Below are 15657 nucleotides of genomic sequence, written 5' to 3' on the forward strand. Positions count from 1 at the left end.
AATAAGCATCGAAGTTTTTAATACTAAATATTTACTGAAGTTTATCTATTGATAGATACATATAGTGTCTAAAAATTTATATTAAATAATTACTAGCTTTACACGGCAATAAGTCATTTAATTTAAATGGAACACTCTGTATAAGTAATCAGATGCACAATTTAATTGTCTATCGACCCGTTTATGTTGATTAATAATAATTGCTCCAAATACTAAAAAATTGAATTTTGTATGTGTTTTAGACAGTGTGGTAACACGTTATAAATTTAATTTTTTGACAAATGCTTATTTATAACAACAGAAATGTTCATTTTCATAACTTATTATTTTATTGATTTCTGAGTCAAATCCATTTTTATTTAGAATAATTTTTTAATTAAAACAATTAAGTATGTAATTAACTAATTTTTGGGCGGAAATAATGGTGGTATATTAATAATTAGTAATAATTGATATATTCTTTTACAAAGATTTAATAGTTTTCTTTTTGTAAACAAATAAGGTTGCAATATTATTATTTTTACCAGCTGTACAATTTGTACATGCGTTGCTTTAAAAAATCTAAAATGTCAATATTCCATGGGTATAGTAATAAATGAGGTCTAAATTATAAGAAAATTTTCTACGAAAACTTGAAGAGATAGATAAAAAATGGTATACAATTTGATAGACAATTAAATTGTACAGGGTGGGTCAAATTCGACGCTTTTAAATGGAAACACCCTTTTCTATAGGAGATAGACAAAAACTAATATCGGTGTCTGGGGCTCAATTTTTGTCAAAAACATGATGGTGAAAACCTCATATCGATATCTGTTACCGTTTCGGAGTTACGGGGTGTTTTTCAAAAATATGCATTTTTAACAAATTGCTGTAACTTTTTTGCTATGGAAAATTTTGTATTTTTATGAAAACATTTCCAAGGCACCTTTTTACGTAGAATTTAATGGTTTAAGTATAATTTTTTTAAAATTAATAATTTAAGAATTATCAAGAGAAAATTTGATTTTTTATATGGGACACCCTGTATATTTTTAATTTATTGAAAAAAATTTAAAATTACCTTTCCAAAAATATAACACACTTGATATTTTGCTCGATTCGTCTTCGAGATATAGAGTATATAAAAATTCGCCCGCTTTAAATAAGTAGGCTTTGAACGGCACCGGCTGTAATGCAAAAAAATTCTAGCTGTGAGCATCAATTAAAACGAAAATAATATTTGCTATGAGAGATGCAGAATTTTATAACAATTTAAATATATATTTAACCAACATCAGCACATTTAAACTATATCTAATAACAATAAAAATAAACCAAGACATGAGATTTTGTTACAGGTGTTTGCTACGACATATCGACCGTCTTCTGTTATGGACAGACGGGGCAGTTTTTGAACATATTTCGCGGAATTTATTAACTCAGTAGGGGTGAAAGGTACCCTCTCATAACTGCTAAGTATTTCTAATTCTTGTCTAGATTATACGGAAGAATAAGGAACCTTTATTTTTCCGCAAATATATCCATAGGATTAGATCCATGGGCACTAAGTCAGGCGGCCTCGACGGCCAACGGCTGGGATCTTGGTTAGCTATTAAATTATTCTTGAACTTGGCTGCAAAAATTTGCTGATAACTTCAGCGTTCAGAGGCGGTGCGTGGTCTTACTGCAAAAATATGTTTTCGAGTTCCATTAGAAGCAGATCATCAATAAGGGATCCAAAGCCTACTAGTTAAAAGTGGCAAACTTTTAATAATTCTATATTTCGAAGGGGATTATTACAAAATATCAAGTGTGCTATATTGTTGGAAAGGTAATTTTAAATTCTTTTCAGTTAATTAAAAATATAGAGGGTGTTACAAATAAAAAATCAATTTTTCTGTTGATAACTCTTAAATTATTAATTTTAAAAAAATTATACTTAAACCATTAAATTCTACGTAAAAAGGTGCTTTGGAAATGTTTTCATAAAAATACAAAATTTTCCATAGCAAAAAAGTTACAGCGATTTGTTAAAAATGTACATTTTTGAAAAACACCCTGTAACTCCGAAACGGTAACAGATATTGATGTGCGGTTTTCACCATCATGTTTTTGATGAAAATTGAGCTCCAGACACCGATATTAGTTTTCGTCTATCTCCTATAGAAAAGGGTGTTTCCATTTAAAAGCGTCGAATTTGACCCACCCTGTACATCTGATTCACGTAAAATATACAGGGTGTTTCATATAAATTAAACAAGTTATTGCCGTTTAAAGCTAGTAATTATTTAATATAAATTTTGGACACTCTGTATAAGGTGGTATAATTTTTATTATTGCAACACAATATCTGACCAATAAATAATATTTAGTAAATACTTAGTATTAAAACCTTTAATACCCTTGGAGAAAAGAAGCCTTAAATTTTTTACTGCAATTTCACAAAATTGAAAATATTTCAAAAACGGTAAGGTTTAAGTGTGATAAACCTTATTGAAATTTACCTTTATTTCAACCGTAGAATCTAAAAATAGGATAATTTAATAGGGAAATTTTTAAAAATACAACCATTTAAAAAATAAAACTATAATATTTTTTACTTATTTGGGACACTCTGTATCTTGTAAAATTATTTTTAAATTGTACCTCTAATAGTCCTTCAACGAATCCAAAACTTACAATTTGTAAAAATCTAATCGTTTAGCTACAATACTCCGTGTCGTATGTGGTGAACAACCCTGTATACAGTCGCAGTCGTTTACTTCCCCATTTCCATGCAATTTGCAACAGGGATATGAGAAAATTTTAGAAAAGCTTTTTTAAGCACAGTCCACACGCAACTACTTATTGTACGATTAGCTTGCGTTAACAAAACGTTGCAGGTAAAATGTGCAGACCAACTTGTCTTTTGTATTCTGTCATATCATCATGAAGGAAGAAACACTGTTGTGGTTAATATTTCCTATTTATTTAAAGCTGTTAAAAAAGAGAAGATACACGTCTTAACTGCCGCGCTTAAACGTTTTAACTTTAAAGCTATCTATATGCGATTTTAGCTTTTGAAGATTTTCATGAGATTTGCGCCCATTAAAAGGCAAGTTCCAAAATTTATTTTTCTATTAAAGACGGGGGCTCCCACCAAAATGGTAGGTGGTAGAAGAGAACGGGGGGATATTTGGATTTGGAATCAGGAAGTAATTTCACATAATAATCAGAATTTCACATAAGAAGCATTTTTTAACCAATGTCGTATTGACACAATCTGTATATTTTTTATAAGAACTATGTAATCCTTGGTATCATCTCCGTGTTGTTTTTTGATAAGCACTGATGCAACACGATCATGATTTTCGAAAGCAAGAACCTTATGAAAACAAACATTCGAAAAAAATAATCGTTTACCTTGGCAAATCTAGAAAAAATATTTATACGTATTTTGAATCTAGGTCCTTGATTTGTTATTGATTTAAATGTGTAGGTAACGAAAAAAAAATATCAATAATAAATAATGCAGTTTTTGTAATCTGTTTTTTTTATTATGGGTAATGTCTATTTGGAAGTATCATCATCATCATTTTCAGCTTATTCAACCATTCCCAATTATGGTGTAGTCTCTTTGTAGTTGGGCCCATTGTTGTCTATTGTTGGCTATGCGAGCCCAAGTAATCACTAATTCCTAATATCACAATCGCTAATTTCCTAATATCATGGTCCTATTTCTGGTATGGTCTTCTTCTAGATCTCTTAATTTCTTGTGGGTACCATGCTGTAATTTTTGTGGTTTATTTTGTGGTGGCCTGCCCATTGCCATTTGAGGAATTTGATTCTGTGGACGACATCTATTACTCTATTACTTGGGCCTTTTCTCGTATCCACTCTATTCTTTTACGGTCCTTTCTTACTTATTTCCAACATATTCCAGTTTCTTATAATGTCCGTTTTAAGTATCCAGGTTTCGTATGCATAGGTCATGACTGTTGGTAGACAGTACAAAGGAGGATACAATAGATCTATAAGGTCGACGTAAGGTTTTACGGATACCATCGGTAAAACCACAAAAATCATTAACTTCACACTGAAGAAGAGCTCATAGAATTAGCTCGTCAGACAAGGGACTCTGTTATTTAATTATATTATTCATATACTATTTTGAGCATCTTGCAAAAGACCATTTAGCTTCGTAACTACAGACCTCTTTATATTTACAATGCTATAACCTTTTAACCAATGTCGTATTAACTTAATAGTTTTTTTATAAGAACCATAGAATCCCTAGTATCATTTCCGACTTGTTTTGATAAGCACTGATGCAACATGATCTTGATTTTCGAAAGCAAAAGACCTCACAGAAACAAACATTCAAAAAAATAATCGTTTACCTTGGAGAATCTAGAAAAAAATATTTATACGTATTTTGAATCTAGGTCTTTGATTTATTATTGTTTAAAGTGAAACGTGTAAAGCTAACGTGAAGCGTGAAGCTATCCTAAAAAATGTAATAAATAATGTAACAGTTTATTTTACAGCGAAGAAAATAAGCCTATCTTGTTTGGGGGTCTACACGTGTTTCCGCCCTTAACACGATAATTTTCTAGGAAAGTCGTAAAATCTGTTTAGTCTGAGGGACCCTTCTTTTTCTCTGGGGAAAACTAAATATTTTTCTTTTCGACTTAAATCTCACGATCATAAAATTAATGAATTGCCTTATAGAATGGATGGGAACCAAGAAATCTTTAATAGAAATCAACAAAGTCGTAAGAACTAAGCTCTAGCCAGACTAAATAAACAGACCCTTATAGAGAAGCCTCTATACAACGCGACACCAACTATTTTAATATCCATGTCCCATGCCACATGTTCGATAAACCGACGACTAGCCCACCCTGGTCGAACCAAACGTTTTGATATAAATAAGTTAAATAACTAAATTAACAAGGTTCACGTAACGTTATCCTGAAGGATTGCTCTCCTTTTTTTATCCTATGCAGGTCCGAAATTATGAGAAATAAATACACTGAAATATAATGAAAATAAATTAGAATTGTGATTTGGTAGGTTTTTTTTTTAAGAGTAATCCTCAATTTGTGTTAGGTAAAAATATAGTAAACAATGATAGGGTAAATTCAGGAAGTAATGAGATTTACGTAGATATTTATGATAATTGAATTTAATAGCTGAAGTTAACATTACTGGTGCCATCTAGGTTATATGGTGTGAGTTAAGCCTAAAACACTAGGGGTTGGAACCTCCTCGGCCAATCAGAGGGTACCGGTAAAAGGGTGCCTGATGATGATACGAGGAACCAAAACCATGGGTGGAGCCTACAAACTTACCCCACTTATCCTGGATGAAACAAGTGTTAGAAAAATAATTTTCTAAATCAGTTCACTTCTGTCTTTTTAAGTAGTTTGACGTGTTCGGCTTCGTGGTGAATCTCAGTATTTCTTGGTATATTTTTTTTATTTTAATAGTCTTTGATTTTCTGAAGTTCTTAAATTTAAAATACTAAGTTTCTTTATTAACATATATTTTTTGATTATCAGTTTACTAAATTTTATTTCTTTCTTTAAATTAAATCCTAATTTAAATTTGATTTCTTATTTTTTTTCTCTTTCTTAAATTTTAATTATTTTAATTTTCTTTCTCTAAGTTAGTTTCTGATTGAATTAGATATTATCTTATTATAATTTTAGGTTCATTGTTTTAAACGCTTAATTTTCTTTTTACTTTTAAATAGTTGTTATTTATATTTTTTTGTCTTTCTTTTATTTTCGCTATTTAATTTCTTAGTATTGTAATAAAGTAGGTGTTGTGTAAAATCAGCATTTTATTTCTACTTCAACACCTTAAACCTAAAATTTAAAAGAATACTGAGAAGGGTCCGTCGATCGTTTATGCAAGAGAGAAGTACCGAAGCATTGACAGCACAGAGCCACAAGTCCACAAGTTCCTGCTGACCAGATTAAGACATTGTTGGTAAGTCCTAGTAGAAGTTGATTACTAACTTTCAGGAGGATCCACGATGAGAGGCTTATTACGTATTTTTGATTAAGTTTTATCTTGGTAATTTAATGTAATAATTTACAAGAACGCCACGAAGATTCGTTGCTCTCAATATCCAAGTGCCCCGCTCATTAATATTTAAATAAATATTAAGCTACCATTTTTTTTAGTCAAGGTCACGCTACCATTAGTGAAAAATTCATCACAATAATACAGTTTTTGTAATCAGCTTTTTTTAATATGGGTAATGCCTATTTGGAATTATTATCATCATTTTCAGCTTATTTAACCATTTCCAGTTATGGTGTAGGCTCTTCTTTTAGGTCTCTTAATTTCTTTTAGTTTCTTAAAGTTTAGTTCGTTCATTGACCGGATATGGAATATGGCTGAGGAGAAAACATCATTTTTTATTTATGCCTTTTTGTGAGTTGGACTAGTCAAGATATGTAGTTCTCTATCTATATCCTGGAGGGAGATTTCCGGTTGAAATCTGATTTTGTGAAGAAAATCGAATCCATGCATCACTTCTTGTGTACTCCCCGGCTGAAGAGTGTCGTCGTGAAGAACTGGCTGCCGTTCCGTGAAGCATTCCCTGTTGGTGATTAGCAGGTCTTCCTAGTGAAGGATTAAGTCTTCCGGAACACATTTGGTCAGAGACGTGATTGTATTTTGTGGGATTTACATGGACCACCGACCAGTTTCCATAATGGGATTAAAATAGCCTTTTTCCGACCGATATTCCGATTCCACGTGCCCAAGAAGTCTATGAAGAACTCTTCTGCCTATTCTAAGTCAATGCTCAACTGATTTTTGTTCATATTGTTGTCTGGTTTTCGACTTTTCCACGCCCACGTGGTGTAGAAAGATTAGTTGAGTGTTATCTTGTTGGCTATGCGGGCCTAAATAATCCTTCTTTCCTGGTCCCGTCTAAGGTTTGGTCTTCTTTTAGGTCTCTTAATTTCTTGTGGTGCTGTAATTTTTGTAGTGCATCTTTTGATGTCCTGCCCATTGCCGTTTCAGGGATTTGATTCTGTAGATGACATCCATTACCTGGGTCTTTTGTCTTATCCACTCTATTCTTTTACGGTCTTTCTTGGTTATTCCCAGCATATATCAGTTTTCTTATAATGTCCGTTTTGAGTGTCCAGGTTTCGCATGCATAAGTCATGACTGGTGGTACACATTGGTCAAATGTTTTTTTCTTTAGATAGAGTGGCGTTCTAGATTTGAATATGATCGAGTTTCTTCCACGCTAACTTAATTCTTCTGTTGATTTCTGGTAGTAGAGATCCCGAGCTGTGTATTAGTTGCCTCAAAATATATTCTTCTACTATTTCTAGTGTTGTATTATTTATTAAAATATATTTTCTTTCCACTAGTTCATTGTACAGGGTGAGTCAAATTCGACGCTTTTAAACGGAAACATCCTTTTCTATAGGAGATAGACGAAAACTAATGTCGGTGTCTGGAGCTCAATTTTCATCAAAAACATGATGGTGAAAACCGCACATCAATATCTGTTACCGTTTCGGAGTTACGGGGTGTTTTTCAAAACTGTGCATTTTTAACAAATCGCTGTAACTTTTTTGCTATGGAAAATTTTGCATTTCTATGCAAACATTTCCAAAGCACCTTTTTACGTAGAATTTAATGGTTTAAGTATAATTTTTTTAAAATTAATAATTTAAGAGTTATCAACAGAAAAATTGATTTTTTATTTGGGACACCCTCTATATTTTTAATTAACTGAAAAGAATTTAAAATTATCTTTCCAAAAATATAGCACAATTTTGTTATAATCCCCTTCGAAATACAGAATTTTTAAAAGTTCGCCACTTTCAACTAGTAGGCTTTGGAACTTTGGACCCCTTATTGATGATTTGCCCTTAATGGAACTCGAAAACATATTTTTCCAGCAAGACGACACACCGCCTCTGAACGCTGAAGTTATCTGCAAATTTTTGCAGCCAATTTCAAGAATAATTGAATAGCTAACCAAGATCCCAGCCGTTGGCTTTCGAGGCCTCCTGACTTAGTGCCCATGGATCTAATCCTATGGATATATTTGCGGAAGAATAAAGGTTCCTTATTCTTCCGTATAATCTAGACAAGAATTAAAAATACTTAGCAGTTAAGAGAGGGTATCTTTCACCCCCACTGAGTTAATAAATTCCGCGAGAAATGTTCAAAAACTACCCCGTCTGTCCATAACAGAAGAGGGTCGATATGTCGAACACCTGTAGCAAAATCTCATGTCTTGGTTTGCTATTTATTTTTATTGTTATTAGATATAGTTTAACTGTGCTGATGTTGGTTAAATATATTTTAAATTGTTATAAAATTCTGCATCTCTCATAGCAAATATTATTTTCGTTTTAATTGATGCTCACAGCTAGAATTTTTTTGTATTACAGCCGGTGCCGTTCAAAGCCTACTTATTTAAAGCCCGGGCGAATTTTTATATACTTATATCTCGAAGAGGAATCGAGCAAAATATCAAGTATGTTATATTTTTGGAAAGGTAATTCTCCCATTTTATTGATGGCTGTATTTAGTTCATTAATATAATTATAATTTCGATATATCAAGATAAATAAAATAAATTCCAGTTTTTAAAATGAATCGTTTTTTAAAATATTTTTATTGTGAAACAGGAAACAATATTATATTAAAATATTTTCTATTATTCTTCCTCAGTCTTGGTGTCTGAGACATGATGTGTGTCTCGCCATATTTATGTCCGTTTGAAATATTTTGTAGCTTTGTCATTTTCGAAGCACTAAATCCGTTTGTACCGTTGCCAAAACGAGAATTAGACGACCATTTGCAAAAAAAATGATTCATGTTATTTAAAGACGTGCTAAAAGGCATAAATCTGAATTTCGATTTTGGAAAACATCGTTAAATTTCGTCAAATCTATTAATTTTCTGCGTACAGTTTAGAAATAATGTGATCTGTAAATTATATAATCTGACATAATATCTAATTTTCTGTTGATGTTGAATAAGATAAATCATACTGAGCAATTTTTACTTTAGATTTTTACTTCTTTATTTTTACACTAGCGCACAGTGCTTCGTCCCATGGACAAAAATGGAAAAAAAGTTAAAATTTACTAATATCTGAATATGCAATTTTATACTTATAGCAATGTTGAACCATCCTGTATATTATTTTTCATAAACACCGTTTTTTTGTTAGCAAATATTTTCACTAAAAATAAATTTTGCGATCATTATCTTATATCAATGAAAAGAATAACATTCATAGTAGTTCTGTATATGGAGTTAAACGTAAACGAGTTAGTACGTACTTAATTGAAAGCCACTATGGATATTGTTATTAAACAAGGTATGTACTTTAAATTTATTTCTAAACAAGTTCGTGATTGTTTAGTTTTTATTTATTTTTTAAGATGATTCTTAAATGGGTATACAAATTTTACGTTTTCAAATTTCAAAAAGGCATTAAAAAACATATCAAAACATATCGTATTTATTGAATATTTTTGTTGTCATATTCATACACTTTTAATTTTTGTATAGTTCACCTGCGTCTGCTTGCGACGAACTTTATTTTATAATACTTTTCAGATGGAATCAAATTGATAAGCAATGCCGATCTGGTTAATACTTGGCTTGATCATAAGGACAAGAATCAAAATTATTTGTATTCCAAAAAATGTGTTCTTTATTAGATATTGATGAACCTTCCAGTCAAATGAGACACCACTTGTGCCTGAAAAAGCCCACTATTTTGGAGCGAAACGTCGCATAAAAAAGTTTCCATCTTTCAATTTATTATAAAACCTCATACCCAAGAAAACGAAAAAATGATATATTGATATGGTCTATTAAAGAGGTAACTATTAACATCCGAACCCCTCATACCAACAAAAAGAACAGTAACAACGCGAAAAAGTAACATATTTGAAAATGATGTACAGAAATATCTTATATGTGCGGATATTTCATCTACCTGTGATTTGGATACTATAAATTTGGAAGATTCTGTCAGCAGTGATTCTTCTGAATCAGAGTAGTTACGATCTATGCATTTTGTTGTCCTAAAGTAAATTTATAGTATCTTGAGTTTTTTTTTAATTAAATATAGCATTAATGTTTCTTTTTCATTAAAGAAAAACATTTTTATCTTATATTGGCTTATATTGTAGGAATCATGTTCTAATGTTATTCCAATTCTTTTTTATCACAGGGATTTATTTAATACTTACACCGTTTTCATACTATAAATTATTATTTCCTTAGATGCAACAGAGCTCCCACATTTTTATTATTTATAACATTTTTTTTCATAAACGTGGGACTAAGAACATCATCATTTAGTACAACGAGAGTATTCATCATTTGTATCAAATAAACCTAGTTTGAATAAATTGCCTACAATGAAAAAGAAGTTTTGCATTTTTGTCCTCTAGAGCCATATGTTCGAAGCACTGTGTAGCGTGTACCCGCGACTTCGTTCGTGTCGAATTAATCATTTATAATGGTGATAATAAAGCAAAGCAAGAATTTCCATTAACACCCAAATTGGATAAAATTTTCTTACATTTATGTCAGCATGAAAAAAAAACAATATGGCGATATTATTATACAGGGTGTCCCAGAAATAAGTGCAAGTATTTTAAAGGGTGGTAGATCTCGATAAAAAAATATATTTTCTCTTTATCGTTTTTCGAGTAAGTCCAAAATAACGGAGTTATTTTACTTTGAAAATTAAAAAAAAAGGATTTTTTGCTAAAATTTTGAGAACCACTGGATCTTTTCTGGATTTTCCTTCTTGTAAATTTAATCTACTACCTATGTTGCCATATTATCAAGAAATTATGTTTTTTAACTAAAAACTAAAAAAATTTCCAAAAGAATTTTCAATTTTTTTTTCGCGAAAAAAAACTCATAGGCGTGTTTCTGTGGTTGAACTATATTACCAGTTAAAATATTTGCACTTATAGAATATTTATTAGAAATTGTCTTTTCCAGACATTATACGAGATAATAGTCACACAAATTTTCTATAGTTGATATATATCTGTATATTTAATAAAACTAAAACAAATATATAGTGGGAAAATATTTGTTAAATCATAACAATTAACGAAACTTATCACAAATCACGTGAAGATCAACAGACCGAGCATTAAAGTTGTTTACAGTAATTCGGTGATAAAAATGTTGAAAATATCAAACAATATAATTTTTACGATTATATAAAATTTTTGATGAATCCTCCATAATAGTGTATTGTTGTTTATTAGGAGTAAAAATTACACTTTTTGTGGCGGAGCTGTACGTTTCGAGGTTCAAAAAGTCATTTTTACTTCGAAAAAAACATGCTATTTTTTTTACACGTCACAAATATTTTTTTTAAAAATTTAAAACATTGCAACCTTTCTTGCAACTAATATATAAAAAAAAATAAAAGTAATCCTTATAAGTAATTATACAGGGTGTCCCAGAAATAAGTGCAAATATTTTAAGGGGTGGTAGATCTGGTCAAAAGAAACATTTCTTCTCTTTACCGTTTTTCAAATAAGTCCAAAATAACCGAGTTATTTTACTTTGAAAATTTCCAAAAAAATCATTTTTTGCTAAAATTTTGAGAATCACTAGATCTTTTCTGGAATTTATTTCATGTAAATTTAAGCTCCTACCTATGTTGCCATATTATCAAGAAATTATGTTTTTTAACTTGAAATTAAAAAAAAATCCAAAATATATAAAAATTTTTTTTAAAGAATTCCAAATTTTCAATTTTTTTTTGTTGCAAAAAATACCTTATGGGCGTGTTTCTGAGGCCAAAATATACTACCAGTTAAAATATTTGCACTTATTTTTGGGACACCCTGTATATCAAGAAACTATGGTTACACTCTCGTTGAATTTGACACTACTTTATGTCAGTTTAATAATACAGCATGTCCCCGGATTCTCTCTACCAGAGGAAAACCGTTTTATTATTGACATTTTGAGAAAAATGCATTCTTCATAAAAATTTTTGCTTCTTCTAAAATGGTTAATCCCGTTTAAGTTTTCCAAATTTCCATACCGTTTTACAGAAAATTAAAAAAAAAACATGAAAATTTAATTGAATTTTTTATAGTTGAAGTTCTAAAAATCAAAAAGCGTTTCTATGGTAATATAAATTCACTTTCATTTTTTGATAGATTGTTATTCATCTAATTTTAATAAACACTTTTTGCTGTTTTAAAATACAAGTACAAAATTTATTTAGTTCAATGCTATTAAGGGTGATGACAATTATCGGAAAATATGATACTTTAACAACAGCAAAGAATATGACGTTAATCAACTTTAATATTAACCATCCATCAAAGAATGCAATCGAAATGATAATAACTAAAGAAACGCCTTTTGTTTTTTAGGACTTTGAAAAAATTCGACCATATTGTCATGTTTTTCTTAATTTTCTCTAAAACGGTATGGACATTTGGAAAAGTATAAACGGGATTAACCATTTTAGAACAGACTTTCGGAGACATTGTATATTTTCTTTGTTTTTGTGCTTACAGGCACAAAAGTGCTTTACTTTTATGCCAAGACATTAAAATGACTTTTATATGTTGTTATTTTCTTCCCAAAAATTAATACTTTTGTGACGTTTGAAGAAAAATAGTATATTATTTTTATTAGGGAGTAATGAAATTTTTGTGGCGGCGCACAAAAGTCAATTTTACCCCGAACAGAACATACTTTTTCTTCAAGCGTTGCAAATAATATAAAAAAATAAAAGTAGTAGCTTGTAAGTAATTACACAGGGTGTCCCAGAAATAAGTGCAAGAATTTTAACTGGTAGTATAGTTCAACCCCAGAAACACGCCTATGAGGTATTTTTTCCGAAATAAAATTTTGAAAATTCTAATTTTTCGCAAAAAATTTAGGAAATTTTGTTAGTTTTTAGTTAAAAAACATACTTTCTTGATAATATGGCAACATAGGTATTAGATTAAATTTACAAGAAAGAAAATCCTCAAAATTTTAGGAAAAAAAATTTTTTTGGAACTTTTCAAAGTAAAATAACTCCGTTATTTTGGACTTATTTGAAATACGATAAAGAGAAAATATGTTTCTTTTATCGAGATCTACCACCTCTTAAAATACTTGCACTTATTTCTGGGACACTCTGTATATCGAAAAACTGTGGTTACACCTGTCGAATTTGACACTTTATTTTAGTTTAATAATATATTTTCGTACTTTTGTGCTCAGGCAAAAAAGCGCTTTTCTTTTATGCCTAGGCGTTAAAATGACTTTTTGATATTGTCAGTCACGTCGTAAAAAATAATACTTTTGTGACGTTTGAAAAAAATATATTTGTTATGATATGTTAGTGTTTATTTTAATGTATTTCGACATTTTTGTTATCCTTTAAATAATTTATGAATAAATGTTCTTGACAAAAGAAGTTGTCTTTATTTATACTGTCTTATAGATAACAAAACAGTATAGTGTCTTCAAACTCCAAACCCGATTATTTCCGACAGATACGTAAACAAGACTGGACTCACCTTCGCAAAAATACAGGGGGTCTGGTCTGAACTTGACTTTGCGTTCTTTGGTCCTTCGAGCTCGTCCCGCTAACGGCATGAAAGGGGGCCTTTACTCGCAACGGGTCGCGGTAGGGGTGGCACCAAAGGGGGGCTTGGAACCCTGCGGGGGGCGACGCGACGCTGACACTTGTTGATCGCGCGAAAGACAACCGTCTAATGACACGCGACTCGCGGCCGGGATATTGTCGCTGCGATGCCGGGGCAAACAATCGACTATCGGGAGAAGAGGACGATTCGAAAATCCGCGGCCCGCTTGGATCGAACTGGTTATTGCCGCCGCTGCCAAATCTTTTTGGACGAGGACGCGACAACGCGCGACTCAAAATAACGCGCCGCGGGGGGAAAGGGTTAGTAGAAAACTTAAGATAATTATAGAGAGAAATGAGAGTTAAAGTTTTTTAATGTTACTTAACTAAAATAAAACAAGCTGGAGAAGAAAACTTGACACAATGCTTTATTATATTTTAAATTGTATAATTACAAACTAAAGTAACTCAAAATACAACTGTGGTCATTTTTAAGAATGTTTATTTATACTTTTTTGGACTTGAACCATTTTATCTTTGAAAATATTTGAAATTTTTATATAAATTGGTTCATCGGTACATTTTTCTTCGTCGTAAAGGGATTTGTTGACTTCACATTCCCTATTGTGATTGTTATAAAAATTATGGTATATAGGTCCATTATGTCAAAGAGCAGATTTATAGGGTTCTTCAAAGATGAGGAATTGATGGTACTTTTGGTTGCTGTATTTCCACCACCTCACCGTGATGTTATGGAAATTTATTCAAATCAAGTGATTGTATGTCAGTTCAAAAAAAGGCAAGAGTGTAAACTAGGCAACCACTATAATAAGTTAGATATATAATGATCTAGGCTAGCACCTCTATTCATATTCGCCACCATTGTGTTTTATTTTAAAATAACTTCCTCAAAAATTAGTTTCAGTTTGTTTACTTGCGTACCGAATGGGCACTCAACTTGGAATTTCTAAAATGTTGCCTCAATTGTTTATGGTATGCTCAAAGCCTACAGTGTTGAAGTATGTCCGACAGGATGGTTTTGCTTTAATTCAAGTAATAAAGTGCCGAAGGGCCGAAATGAAGGTTTTGTCTCGCCATTATCATCCACCTTCGCCTACTGTGAAGACCAGGGGAGATATAGCAGCAACAAAGCTTGCGCATTTGGGCGTACTTCAGGCAGCCCAGATGAATGAGATGGGCTCCCTCAACCCCTCCTAATCCAAAATTAATTTAATCATATTATGGAACTTGTCGCCGTGCAAGCAGTATAGGCTTGTAGTTGGTGGTAGGACTGTGGTACATCCTGTGGATATTAGAACCTACTTTGTTCAAGCTGCAGTGTGTCTGTATCTGTAGCAGAAAAATATTAGTAATATTAAAAGACTGACGTGCGTTTGAGGAAACCAGGTATAAGGCTACCTTTAGAAGTAAACATGTGGCCTAAAAAAAAAGGGTTGTTTGTCCCGCGTTAGGATGTAAATGATTGTGATTATAGCTTTGTTTGAGTTCTCTGGTATGGACATTTGGAAAAGTATAAACGGGATTAATCATTTTAGAACAGATTTTTCGGAGACATTGTATATTTTCTTTGTTTTTGTGCTTACAGGCACAAAAGTGCTTTACTTTTATGCCAAGACATTAAAATGACTTTTATATGTTGTTATTTTCTTCCCAAAAATTAATACTTTTGTGACGTTTGAAGAAAAATAGTATATTATTTTATTAGGAGTAAAAATGAAATTTTTTGTGGCGGCGCACAAAAAGTCAATTTTACTCCGAACAGAACATACTTTTTCTTCAAGCGTTGCAAATAATATAAAAAAATAAAAGTAATAGCTTGTAAGTAATTACACAGGCTGTCCCAGATATAGTTCAACCCCAGAAACACGCCTATGAGGTATTTTTTCCGAAATAAAATTTTGAAAATTCTAATTTTTCGCAAAAAATTTAGGAAATTTTGTTAGTTTTTAGTTAAAAAACATAATTTCTTGATAATATGGCAACATAGGTATTAGATTAAATTTACAAAAAAGAAAATCCTCAAAATTTTAGGAAAA

General features: G+C 31.3%; 1 protein-coding gene across 4 annotated transcripts in view; it reads right to left on the bottom strand.

Annotated features, from left to right (window-relative positions):
• The window catches only part of LOC115886681 (UNC93-like protein), a 231945-nt gene that overhangs the window by 120693 nt on the left and 95595 nt on the right, over nt 1–15657 (bottom strand). The window contains exon 1 of one of the 4 annotated variants that reach the window (XM_030905934.1): nt 13533–13822. The exons of 2 other annotated variants lie outside the window; for them this stretch is intronic. The gene's annotated coding sequence lies outside the window, so the exon portion shown is untranslated. Of the gene's footprint in view, nt 1–13532; nt 13823–15657 lie in introns of those variants that run through there. One more of the 4 variants, XM_030905939.1, reaches the window with a different exon arrangement.

This window comes from Sitophilus oryzae, unplaced genomic scaffold (genome assembly GCF_002938485.1).
Source record: "Sitophilus oryzae breed Bouriz unplaced genomic scaffold, Soryzae_2.0 scaffold_494_pilon_pilon, whole genome shotgun sequence".
Lineage (NCBI taxonomy): Eukaryota > Metazoa > Arthropoda > Insecta > Coleoptera > Curculionidae > Sitophilus > Sitophilus oryzae.